This window comes from Protopterus annectens, chromosome 3.part1 (assembly GCF_019279795.1).
Source record: "Protopterus annectens isolate FY-2018-M chromosome 3.part1, PAN1.0, whole genome shotgun sequence".
Lineage (NCBI taxonomy): Eukaryota > Metazoa > Chordata > Ceratodontiformes > Protopteridae > Protopterus > Protopterus annectens.
Window position 1 is genome coordinate 862,030,702 of NC_056732.1, and position 12,902 is coordinate 862,043,603.

Below are 12,902 nucleotides of genomic sequence, written 5' to 3' on the forward strand. Positions count from 1 at the left end.
CTGGTCTGAAGTCGGATTTGGAGTCTGCTACTTTCACAGTGTGGGTTCAGTCCGTGAGCCAGTTGGCAACCCATCTTGTGACATAGGATTTATACCTAGTTTAGTGAGTTTATCTATAATTCCAGAGTGGGGGATGGTGTCGAAAGCCTTGGCGAGATCGAGATAGGGTGTGTGAAACGCCTACCCTCATCTATGGCTTTGGTGACTGCTTCAAAGAAATCTATCAGGTTTAGGAGACATGATCTGCCTTTTATAAAACCGAACTGGGTGGGGACCAGAGTTTGGAGATTACCAGTGTCTTTGTTTATGAGTTCCATGATGGTACGTTCCATGGCCTTGCAGACCTGGCTCATCAGGCAAATGAGGCGATAGTTGCCGGGGTCCATCATAGCTCCAACTTTGTGGAGAAGGATAACCATTGTGGTGCACCATTCAGTGGGCACAAAGCCTGAGGTGAGGCTATGATTGAACATGGTACTTAGGTGGGGTCCTAGTTCGTTCTGTAGTTCTTGAGAACACAGACTGGGATATTGTCATGTCCCATGGATGCTGTGTTCTTGGCTTTGGAGAGTGTGTATTTTACCTGTGCAGCTGTGATTACAGGAACTTTGCATTCTTCCGGTATAGAGATGGCCCCTCTAGGGGGTGAGAGGGGGGTAAAGTTAGTACTGAACCTATCTGCCAGGATGTTGGCAATATTAGTTGGTTCTGTATATTTAGTGCCATTGTGCTGTAACTCAGAGCAGATCTGAGTGTTGCCATTGAGATTCTTGACATAGCTATAAAATGCTTTGTGGTTGTCTTTAGAGTCAGTGGCAATTTTGTTTTTGTAACTAGCTTTGGAGGATTTTATGAGGGATTTCAGCTTCTTACTGAGGCTGACCAGGGAGCTCCTCCAGTCATGGGATTTTACTCTTTTTTGCAACAGTTTCTTTCTTCTGTTGTAAAGTTTGTTTATGGCAGAGGACCACCAGATTGGCTTCCTTTTTTGGAGGATAGCATCTTGGTTCTGTTAGGGATAGGACGTTCCATGCACCTCGTAAGTGCTTATAAGGTGCATTTGTGTAGGATTCAGCAGTCGTACCTTTATTGTCCGTCTGCATGGGTGTCATGAAGTTTGCCATGTCTGTCTTAAGAAGTTGGCTTTGGAGAAGTTTTTTACGGTGGTTTCCCTAATGGAGGGTAGGGGCAGGATGTGGTTGTCTAGGGTGATTAGCTTCTTGTCAGATCTGACCAATGAGGAATTGACCTCTGGTGTGGAACACCAGTCGCCCATGTTGGTAATGACCAGGTCAAGGATATTGCTGCCCCTGGTGGGGGTGTAAATAAGTTGATCCAAGGTGTTGGAATTTATGAATTCCAGAAAACGTTGCGCAAAAGAGTTGGTACATGAGTAATTTTCACAGTTAGTGGTGGGGTAGTTAAAATCACCCATTATTAGGGTGTTGGGTTGTACCCTAATATTTTTCAGTGTATCAAGAAACGAGGAGTGGGAATCCTGGGGCATGGTGGGGGGTCTGTAGCAAGCTACAATTTGGATTGCGGTCTTGCCCAGAGTTAGTTGCACTTGGATAATCTCGGCTGCATTATGCTGTGCAACTAGCCTGGAGGTGTGGATATTCTTAATGAATATGGACATGCCTCCACCTTTAGGGCTTTGGTCCGAGTTAGGTGGCTGAAAGGTGTGGTATGAATTATAGCCTGGTAATGCAGGGGTACTCTCTGTAGCCTTGAACCAGGTCTCAGTCACTGCACAGATGTTGATGTTCTCCATTTTAAGAAGTGCCTCGAGTATGTGCATTTTGAGGTTTAGACTTCTAGCATTGAGTAGCATTTCCCTCAGATTTTGCTTGCTTGTGCCTGTTATGGTGGTGAATTTGTCATTTGAACCTTGCCTAAAAAAGGCACTATAGGGGTGGCAAGAGCCTTAGCCAGTGTCCGGAATCCTAAGGGAGACAGGTGCAGGCCATCTTTGGCAAAGCATCATGGTCTGTCGATCATGTTATCCCAGGCAGACAAATACTGGATCCCCTTAGAATTACATCAGAAGCTTAGCCAATTGTTGAAGTCAATCATTTTGTCCTTATACTGTGGTATCATTCTGGGTGATGGCAAGATGCTACTCAGGGCTAGGGTCATAGCTGCCTGGGCTACAAGATCGGAGAGCTCCTCCATGTCTCTTTTCATGTAGTCCATGGAAGTAAATCTCAGGTCATTCACACCAACATGGACAATGACAGAGTCATACTTGTACTTGTTGTGGAGTGACCTGAGTGCATGCTTTATGTGGCAGATCCTGGCAACCGACAGGCAGCTGACAGTATCTTTCTCCTTGTTTAGCCTGGTGAGTGGAACATCAGTGTGCCTGACTATAGAGTCAACTATGACTAGAGTGTTGGGTACGTTGTTATGCCTTATGGGCTGTGGTCGAGTGGCACACTGAGTTTGTGGGCTATGTGTCATTTGGGTTGTGTTGGGAGATGGGGTTTGCTTGAGTTTTTGCTTTGGCTGTCCCAGTTGCTTGGGCAGGTTTTTAATTAGAGCCTCCATGAATGTAGGTGTGTGTTTTGTGTTTCTATGTGTGTGTTTTGGTGGTGTAGGTTTTGGGTGACTATGTGATGAGTGTGGTGTGGTGCAAGTGTTTACCTTCTCCTCTTGACTGTCTAGTCCAGTCTTGGGTGAAGAGAGCTTTGCTTCCAGTTTTGCTATATAAGTGTATCTTTCACAGGTTGTAGTGTTGGGTGGTAGGAGGAGAGGGTTGTCTGTGTACATGTGGCAATTGCTGCATAGCCCCAAGATGCCCAGATTACAGGAGAAAACACCGGGAGCTGACCCTTAGACATGCCTGGATAGGTGCTTATTTATTAAGTACTAAAAACTGCTTTCCTCTAGACAAGTGAGGAAAGTTAAGTGCTGTAGTAATATGTAGCTTATTTAGTGCTTACAACAAGTTCTGAACAAGTGCTGAGCTCAAAGAAACAGATTTGAGTGCTGAAACTAAAAAAAACCTGGCTAGTTCTAGGAAATAAAATGTAAGCTAGAAGGCCTTTCTCCAACACAGAAAGGTTTGGGGGCTCAGAAGCTTACAAATAGTCGTGGATACAGTAAATCTGTATGTGGGCTAGAGTACTTACAGGAAAGGCAGGAAACAAGCTTAGAATTTTTTTTTTCCTTCCCAAATGCTTTCTTTGTACACAGTAGGAGTGCCTGAAATCAAAATATGACCTTACTGCACTCAGTTGAGTGAGCAAATGAGATGGGCCCAGGAGTATCCAAATACAAATTTACAAGAGTGGCGTGCAATTTCAAAGCCACCAACATTAACACCAAAACAAGAACAGGGAGGGGGGTGAGAACTAACTGTAGAGACACAGAGCCACAATTTTCAGTTCAATTAAAATTCAGTAAGAAACAAAAATACATAAAATGCAGTACTATATGAAAAAAGTGTATATAAAGTGTACTTAAATTTGCTTATACGTCCAGCTGATTTTGTGTTTTGTGTTTTGTTTGTTGAAGCAACTGTGAATTAATCTTATAAGAATACTGCTTAGGTATTCTATTAAACAGAAAGAATCCAAGATGAAGTTATGGGTTGAGAAAATTAAGGTGAAGCCACTGAATTACTCATTATTTTAATCTTCAAGACTATATCTGCAAGACATCATAAATGCATACCCCTATGCCAGATATTAAATGTTTGTGGGCAATATGTGCATACAATGCTGATGTAACGTAATCCTGAAACTAACAGATGTAAAAAAATGCTGATTTAAGAAAAAATGTATTCTGAACTAAAGGTAATTGACAAAGTCTATAGCTCAATGAAATATACTTTTATGAATATGCCAGGACTAATTTTAATGACAGCACATCTCAATGCACAAAATAAATGAATTATTAGTTTTAGAAAGTGTATGCACAGTGAATTGCTTGATTCTTCAACTTGGTATACCGCAAATAGATAGAGATTGCCAATAAAAAATTAGTTACAAAGAAAATCTTGAAGATTATTTCAAACTCTGCAGAGATAAACAGTGATCAGAGAACACATGCTTTTTATTCTCTATTGCATGGTTTACTTCATTCTAGATTGTGAAGGAGCTACAACCATTCCTGGCAAGTAAAAACTTAACAGAGAGTGCATGAGAGAGAGAAAATGAATATTGGATAGGAAGGCAGCTTTCTATATGATGCTGACACATGTGTGTGTGTGTGTGTGTGTGTGTGTGTGTGTGTGTGTGTGTGTGTGTGTGTGTGTGTGTGTGTATGTGTGTGTGTGTGTATGTATATATATATATATATATATATATATATATATATAGATATACTGTAAATATATATATATATATATATATATATATATATATATATATGTATATATATGTCTGTACTGTACATATATATATATATATATATATATATATATATATATAGTTGTTAAATAAAATAAAAGATCAATGCACAGGAGGTTCAGGTTCAAAGGTTTACTAGTGTACACCAGAAGGCAAAAAACGTACAAGTACAGAATTTTGTCTGACATGAAACAGGAAGTACACAATTTTTATAGTTTCTTACATTCAAGTTGTGCCCACCTTACTGACGTGGCCAGTCACAGGGCATCTACATCACTTTAGCTTACAGAATTCTATTCATAAAATAATGCTGATGCTGTATATTTAAAAAAAGTTTTCCTCTGGTAACAATACGGCCTTGCTTACCACCTGGTCAGACATAATGTCTTTCTGTAAGTTACTTCTTCAAGGTTTCAGAATAGTTCGAATACAATAGCAGATTCAGTCTTTTAATACACTTCTTTGTTCCCCTGTAACACTTTCCCAACAGCTGCGTGTTATCTAGTAACACATACACAAGGCCAATCATCCCAGCAGGAAAGAGCAGAAGATTTCATTATTTCACATATTTAATTTCCTGACCCAGCAGATAATCACTTGTGAAAAGCATAAACATTAAAATTTGCTGAGCTAGCAGCTGCCAGGGTCAGAGGCCAACTTGCAACAAGGCACACTGCAGTTTCAAAAACTTCTTGCAATTGCACATGAATTCATCCTTTTTGTTATATCATTAATAGAATAAAATGCATTACATACTACTTTGCTTTTAAAACTAGTACTTCACATATATTCAGATACATATATCTCTAACAATAGTATATGTATATATATATATATATATATATATATATGTGTGTGTGTGTGTGTGTGTGTGTATGTATATATATATATATATATATATATATATATATATATATATATATATATATATATATCTATATGGGTCTACTTCCAAAGAACGAAACACCACATTAATGAAGAAGAAATTAATGATGCAACATTGCCAAAACTTCACTTTCTCGAATGACCAGAATGCCAAAAGATTTCACAGGATAAGTATCCAAACACACCGCTACCTCAAACTCCACAGGTGAGGACCGCGCACCCCCACCCATGCAAAACTAAATATACCAACTCTGGGATATCACTACATTGGGGAAAAGGGCAATTTCCTTGTTGCCCACCTGGTTACTTACCCTGTGAAATCCTTCAGCATTCTGGTCATTCGTAAAAGTTAAGCTTTGTTGATGTCATCTAATTCATTTCATCTTCCGTAATGTTGTCTTTCATTCTTTTGAAGTAGACCCATATATACATATATATATATATATATATATATATATATATATATATATATATATATATCGATATAGATATACATATAGGGACTCACTTTAGAACATTGAAAGCCCATAATATTGAAATTTAAAGCATTGAGACCAAAATCTTGAAAATTCAAAACAGTGAAAACTAAAAACATTAAATCCAGTAACATTGACAATACATAGGAATGGAGCATGTACTATATTCCAGCACAACTACATTCAGAAACAAACAAAACACAAACCATATTGCACTTCTCCAAATATAAGCAGGGGTTCAAGCCTCCTAGACCCACCAAGTGGGGGACTGTGCCCCCCACACCCCCTGCTACTTAAATATATATCACCTCTGAGATCCCACTACAGTACACTAAGATGTGTTATGCTGTAGTGTAGCAAGTAAGAAGGGAACATGACTGAGGTTACCTATTAAACTCTGGTAAGTATTGGAGAGATGTATAGTAATGTGTAATGTTTTAACAGTGAAGTAGTGTTTCTAAGAGAAGGTTAAAGATAGTTTTTGGCAATTTAAACAGCCAGTCATGAAGCGTGGAATGGTGTGTTTGCCATTTTGTTCTGTGTAGTGCGATCTGAGAGTTGATATATTTAAGTAGCAGGGGGTGTGGGGGGGGGGCTTGACCCCTGCTTATATTTGGAGAAGTGTAATATGGTTTGTTTTTTATTTGTTTCTGTATGTAGTTGTGCTGGCATATATTAAATGTTGGTTTCCTATGTTTCTTCAGAGTTATGTGATTCAATGTTTTGAGTTTTCAGTGTTTTGAATTTTCAAGATTTTGGTCTCAATGTTTTGAATTTCAATCTTATGGTCTTTCAATGTTCTAAAGTGAATCCATATATATAGATAGGTAGATAGTTATAGGTATAGATATAGATACGTGTGTGTGTGTGTGTGTGTGTTTGTGTGTGTGTGTGTGTGTGTGTGTGTGTGTGTGTGTGTGTGTGTGTGTGTGTGTGTGTGTGTAATAGAGATGCATGATTTTAGGATTTTGGAGCAAGTGGGAATACCCAGTAAATTGAATGATATTATATAAGATAGAGTGGCAAACAGTGGATATCTGTTACTGAGTTGTATGACATATCAGTGAATTCTAAACAGTATATTTCTGTCACAGAGTAGTAACCGAGAGAGATGAAAATTAGCTTGCATGATAACATGCCAGACTTCACTTCCTCTGTGATCTGAGCCATTTACTCTCCTTGGACTCATTTATTCCTTCTAGTGGACCACAGTGTCTGCAAATGTCCATCCTTATAAACAAGAGGCACAATGGTTACAGTGTAGTACAGTACATCCCCTTCTCCAGCCAGCCTATAGTGCACGTTCTCCCTAGCTGCCTGAACTTTCACTGGACTTTGCTACATAAAAAGCTTGAAGGAACAACAAAAGAAAAATTGGGAAAGTAGATGCAGTAGGTTTGATTATCCCAACCTTTATACATATTACGGATTTTCCAACAGATCTTTGGCTTATAGCTACTCAAGCATTAGCAGTGGGTACAAACAGTTCAAAAGTACAAGCACAGGTGTGTGGAGATACTGACAATATAGTCATATGGACATCTTGGTTGAAGCCTATTCAGACCGAAAGATTCAACAGACATTATGGTCAGAATAATAAAACCCTACTACCTAACATTCAAACACCTGCATGAGTCCTAAGGTGGTGTTTAGAGTGACGAGCAGGCCATGTTACAGTCACACATCAAGAGCCTGGGATTATTTGGCATTGTACTGCACTAGCTTAGTGCCTGTGTAACTGTGTGTAATACCATAAATGAAAAGTGGAGAAAGGTCAGTACTGCAAGACTCAGTTAAAGCATACATAAAACTCAGTATATTGTGATTCTTATTAAATTACCAAGTAAATGGTTCCTAATAGTGAGAATCCCCAGTGCCTTTATATGGGTAGCTTAGAAACAGTCAGTAAACAGACATGCAACCATTCTTTGTTCCCAAGTTAACAGTGCAACCTCCGTAATTTTTATTATGTAAAACTGTAAAACAGAAGATTGAGGAAGGGAGACTTAAGGAAGCAGTTGAACATTGTGTTAGCTATCAGTGATATATTAAAACATCTTCCTAATCATAGTAATCTGGGGAAGGTTTCCATACCTCTCAAATGGACAGATTTTGCAGAGTGTTCAGATTTTTACCTCATATTTTTGGTCAATTTGTCATAACAGTGTGATTTTCTGGCAAGTTAGTAACAAATCATTAAAGGCTGGAGTTAGAAAATAATGTCAGACATTTGAGTTTCAGACTTCATACCCTTCAGAAAATTCATGCTAATCCAAATTCTGTTATTCTATCAACTTTCTAAATTTGTAAAAGCAATATTAAAAATTGTCTCTATTTTTGGACCTACATCCCACTTTTATTTATGGCTTTGTCCAGATTTCTTGGTCTAAGAGGTTGAGAGGTATGAGGGTATCCAATGTGGGTAGTTGGTTAGTTATCAAGCAGGCAAAATTTACATTCCTAGCTTATAAGAGTTATGTCTTTGCTGAAGTTATCATAAAATAATATCAGTTATGTAAATTCACTGCTTTTATTATATTTGCTTTAGTTCTGACCACTAAGGACTTCTTGGGTTCTTCTTTTGAAACTGAATCCTCAGAGTTGTCTGCAGGGGTCTGAGTGTATCCTTATGCCCTTTTGTGAGATGGGTAGATTCTGAATGTTGTTGGAAGATGAGAAACTGTTCATTACTGCAGACCCTGCAAAATGTGTCCCTCTTCATAGTATTATAAATAATGGTCTCGATCTGTCTTCCACTAGCTGATGACATGAACACATGTCTATCAACCTGCAGACACTGAAAGTGGGAATGAAGGCCCTTGAAAAGTAGATACATCCAGCCAAAACTCTGAACCTCTAGTTATCATAAAATATCCATACTTGAAAACAAATGTTTAAAACCAGAAAATCACAAACATGATTAAAAAATATATAAGCTCATTATTTAAGAAATGGTGCAAAATCTGTGGACTTTCAGGAACTGCACTGCAAAAATTATACCACATAAGGTCATTTATTTTTGCTTCTAAAAGGAGATATCAGATGTGTGTCTTCTTTCTTTAAATTATTGGTGCCACTTTTATGTTGGTCATTGGTCATGTAGTGTGGTTTTCTGTGTACTTGACATCTTAAAAAATCACGTGATGAGTGGGATTCAGAAAATGTATGTGAAGGGGCAAATCAAGCCTTAAAATAGGAGAATACCTCCAAAATAGGGACATTCTGTGCAGGAGCAAGTCAGGTATGAATATAGTATGAATATATAAACGTTCTTCCAAAATAGGTATGGTTGATAGGTCCGCCTGATACTGGTGAAAATATTTTTACCCCTAGGCAGCAGTCCCTCTAGACTTACTAACTATGACTTCATTATACCTGTGTTGCATTGGGGCTGCCAATTTTGAACAGTCTGTATCAAACCAAAATAGCCTCCTAGGCTTTCAGAATGATGATATTACCTTTATTTACAAATTTCCTGACTGTGTAGTTATGTTTTGCATTTATTTCATATTTTTCACTTCATTATGTAGGAAACCATAGCATTCATTTTGCTGTACAATGTATTAATAGTGACATGCCCAACCATCATAGCTTGTGTCCCTGATCTGTGTTATGCAAGACGGTCTCCATTAACACCAAGTTGGATTAGTGGCTTAATTAAAATGTATGGATTTTTTATATTCATTATAAAACAAAAAGCTCCGTGGTTAGTTTTCTGCTCCAGCTGAGAAGCTTGTATAGCTGAGATATCCTCCAGAAATATTTTTAAACTAGCAGCCACACCATCTATAGTCATAGGCACTTCACATCCCTCTGCCATGTTTTCCAGTGTGACACTTCTTTGACCAATGAAACGGAAATCTAAATTTGACTTTAGTATGAGACAATTATACCATCTATCTCTCTGGAGGGTTAATAACAGCTTTGTGCTTTGTATTTGCTGTTAAATGCTCTGGAGATAGTGAAAGAAACGTTAAAGTAGTAATAGCTAGTGGTAACCTCTACATTGTGCAGCCATCTTGTCATGTGCTGTGCTCTTCACTGATTATTCTTGCTGAAATATGATGCATTTTTAATTCCCCCTTTTTATCCATGTAAATTAAGTGCCTTCTGCAATACCCTTCATATTTCTTTCCCTTTCTTCCATATCGTGCATTATTTATGAGGAGCATCACATTCCTATAAGAATGGCTGGAATGCAATAGATTCAGATAAATTGTGGCAACACTACTGTAATTTTATATGGTTTAGGACTCTTTGAAGAACACTTGCTCAAGTCATAATTTCCTGCTTAATCAATACAAAAATCATAAATGTTTGAATGGATTTTTCTTATCTGGTGCTTTTTTACATGTTTTATTAAATATGACCCCATTAGATATGTGGAGACCTTGGAGCTAGTATGTTTAGCAACTGTGTTAGTGGCATAGACTCTACCATGGGATGGGAGTTAAAGAGCTGCACTTCTTTATGGTCTTTTCTTTCTGCTGCCTAGAGGCAAAGCTTCATGGCTAGTTGTGTAGATCTCACCTTTCATGACAGATCAGTTAGCAAAGTACAGGTTGGGGTTGTGTCTACTGGACAATGATGATAAACCATGCAGTGCACTATTTAATAATAATAATAATAATAATAATCATCATCATCATAGTAATAATAATCACAGAAAATGAGAAAAGTAAGGTATAAAAGCAACTTACAGGTCAGCTGAAATTCAAAAAGCTGCAATGCACTTAATGTTTCATGTGCCAAACAGCCATCCCTTTACTCATATCTGAAAAAATAAGCAATTAATTTATGAGCTGTGTGCTTATGTTTACTTTTCACAAATTTGCAAGTGTTAATTCTGCAAAAGTTTTAGTCCTTGTCCAACTTATAACAATTCAGCACTGTATTGCACTGGTTACTCCTAGATTCAGATGTTGGAGTTTCCTCATTGAGTATTCTGGAAAATGCTTTGTCTTTCCAGATGCTTGTTATAGATTTACTAAATGCGCGTACTATCACCTGCAGTAGTGGTGTATCCCTTTTACTAAAGGTGTAAGCTTTCAGAGTGTAATTATTTTATTGACTATATTTTGAAAATGATCACACCACATTTTTTTCTAATATGCAGCATCATGCCTATCAGTAAAAAAATGCAGGTAGGTGTATTCAGATTATGCATGCTCCGACATACTTGTGAGAGCATCATCATATTTTCAGTATGAGTTGTTTGACTAGAATGCTATTGCTAATTTATGTGTAAATGTATAAGTGAGCACTTCATAAAATACTTCTGTTTGAAGCTGTTGATGTTCAGCATTTCATTTGTCATTCTCATGAAGTTTCTTAAAGGTGAACTTTGCAACTCCTAACAATGTACAGCTATTGTATTTCATTACTGTAACAGCTGCTTTCAATTACTAAGTGTAGATGCTTTTAATGAATGTACAGACTTTATCACAAGTGTTTAATATGGGAAAAGGTAATGGACAGGTGAGAAGTACCTAGTAACCAGCATTTATATAAATGTTAGGTATTATTCAAAAGGTCCACTTTCAAGTTGGATGAACAGCATGAAACCCATGCATGCACCCATGCATGCACGTATTCATTCATTCAGCCAGTCAGAGGTCATCAGTACTTTAATTCAGCCAGCCATTTGCCCATCCATTTATACATCAGTTTTTGCTAAACTGCTTGGCTCTGCAAAGACCTTGTTGGTTGCAAGAAGAGCATAGTAGAGTCTCCTCCTCTCCACAATATACCTCTAGTCTCTCTCTGGTTTTCAGGGATTTCCTGATTTTGATTGAAATGTTAGCTCTGCCCCCCTTAATCCATCCTAAAACTGGTGACTTTTGGAGAAATTATGGTAAATTACTCTTGATAAATAATGACAATGCAGTTATGCAGCCACATTCAATAAACCCTACATGGTCCACTTACACCATGCCATGCTACACAAAAGCATACTGTTTTTAATTCAGTAAATGGCTCTACACAATGTGTAGAGCTACGTAAACAAGGTAAACCCCATGGCATGCTAATGACAGCATAAGCAGCTGAACTGTATGCTAATCAACAAATACCAAGCGATACTGCTAAACAGCCGCAAAAAGGACTAAACTGCAAACAACAAAATTAACGGAAAATAGCAGCACAGACTGTACAAATAAAATTCTTTATTGATTCTGGTACCTCGGCCAGCCTTCTCATGGAATAATTTACATTCACAAACACAGTCCTATTTAAACCATTAAATATTAAGTACTTAATTGAATTAATTAACTTTTTTCCAAAATTTAAATTCTCAAATCCTAAAACACATTTGTTTATACAACTTTAATTGAAACTTTATTACATATTTTATCACAACTCCCTATACAAACAATTTTAAACATAAATAATTATTTTTCATGCCTCTAAATGCATACCATTAGGATAGAGGGTGTTGAAATTAATAATAAACTTTGATTCCATATCTAATAACCTTCTATGAAAGTTGTTGTTCTTCACTCCCACCCCATAGGGCTTGGCTATAACACTAAAAATCAAATCTTTCATCAGTCCTCCATGCTTCTCATGAAAAGTGTAGAGCTATGTAAACAAGGTAAACCCCATGGCATGCTAATGACAGCATAAGCAGCTGAACTGTATGCTAATCAACCAATTCAAGATGGAGGAGCTATTCAACAAGCTATAAAGCAATGGTGTAGACTCAGTGCTGGTTTTCCCTGTGAATTTCAAAACCTATTGGAATGCAGCCATGGAAAGGAATGTACACAGACAGAATGGTGGGGGCTGCTGTTGCTTTAATTCATGTGTTTGTACAATGGGCTGAAGTCTAAAGTGCTGCTGCTGCTAATAGACCACAGCCAAGAGGGAGAACAGTTTTCAGACCCAGTTTAAATTATCACAATTTGCACAATGTGGACATTTTTGAGCACTACATGGTGGATAGAGTAGAGACACACTACAGGAACTCTGTAACTTCTGTCATCCTCAGCTCAGACCCAGGGCAAACCAAGGGGAACCCATACCAATGGAGATAAAGGTATGTGTATCACTTAGAATTTTAGATACAGGAACATTTCAGAGACCAACAGGAGACATTCCGTGGATGTCACAGGCATCAGCATGCAGGATCCTCCATCAATTCCTGAATGCTATGTTCTAGCATGACAGTGAGCACATATATTTTCCC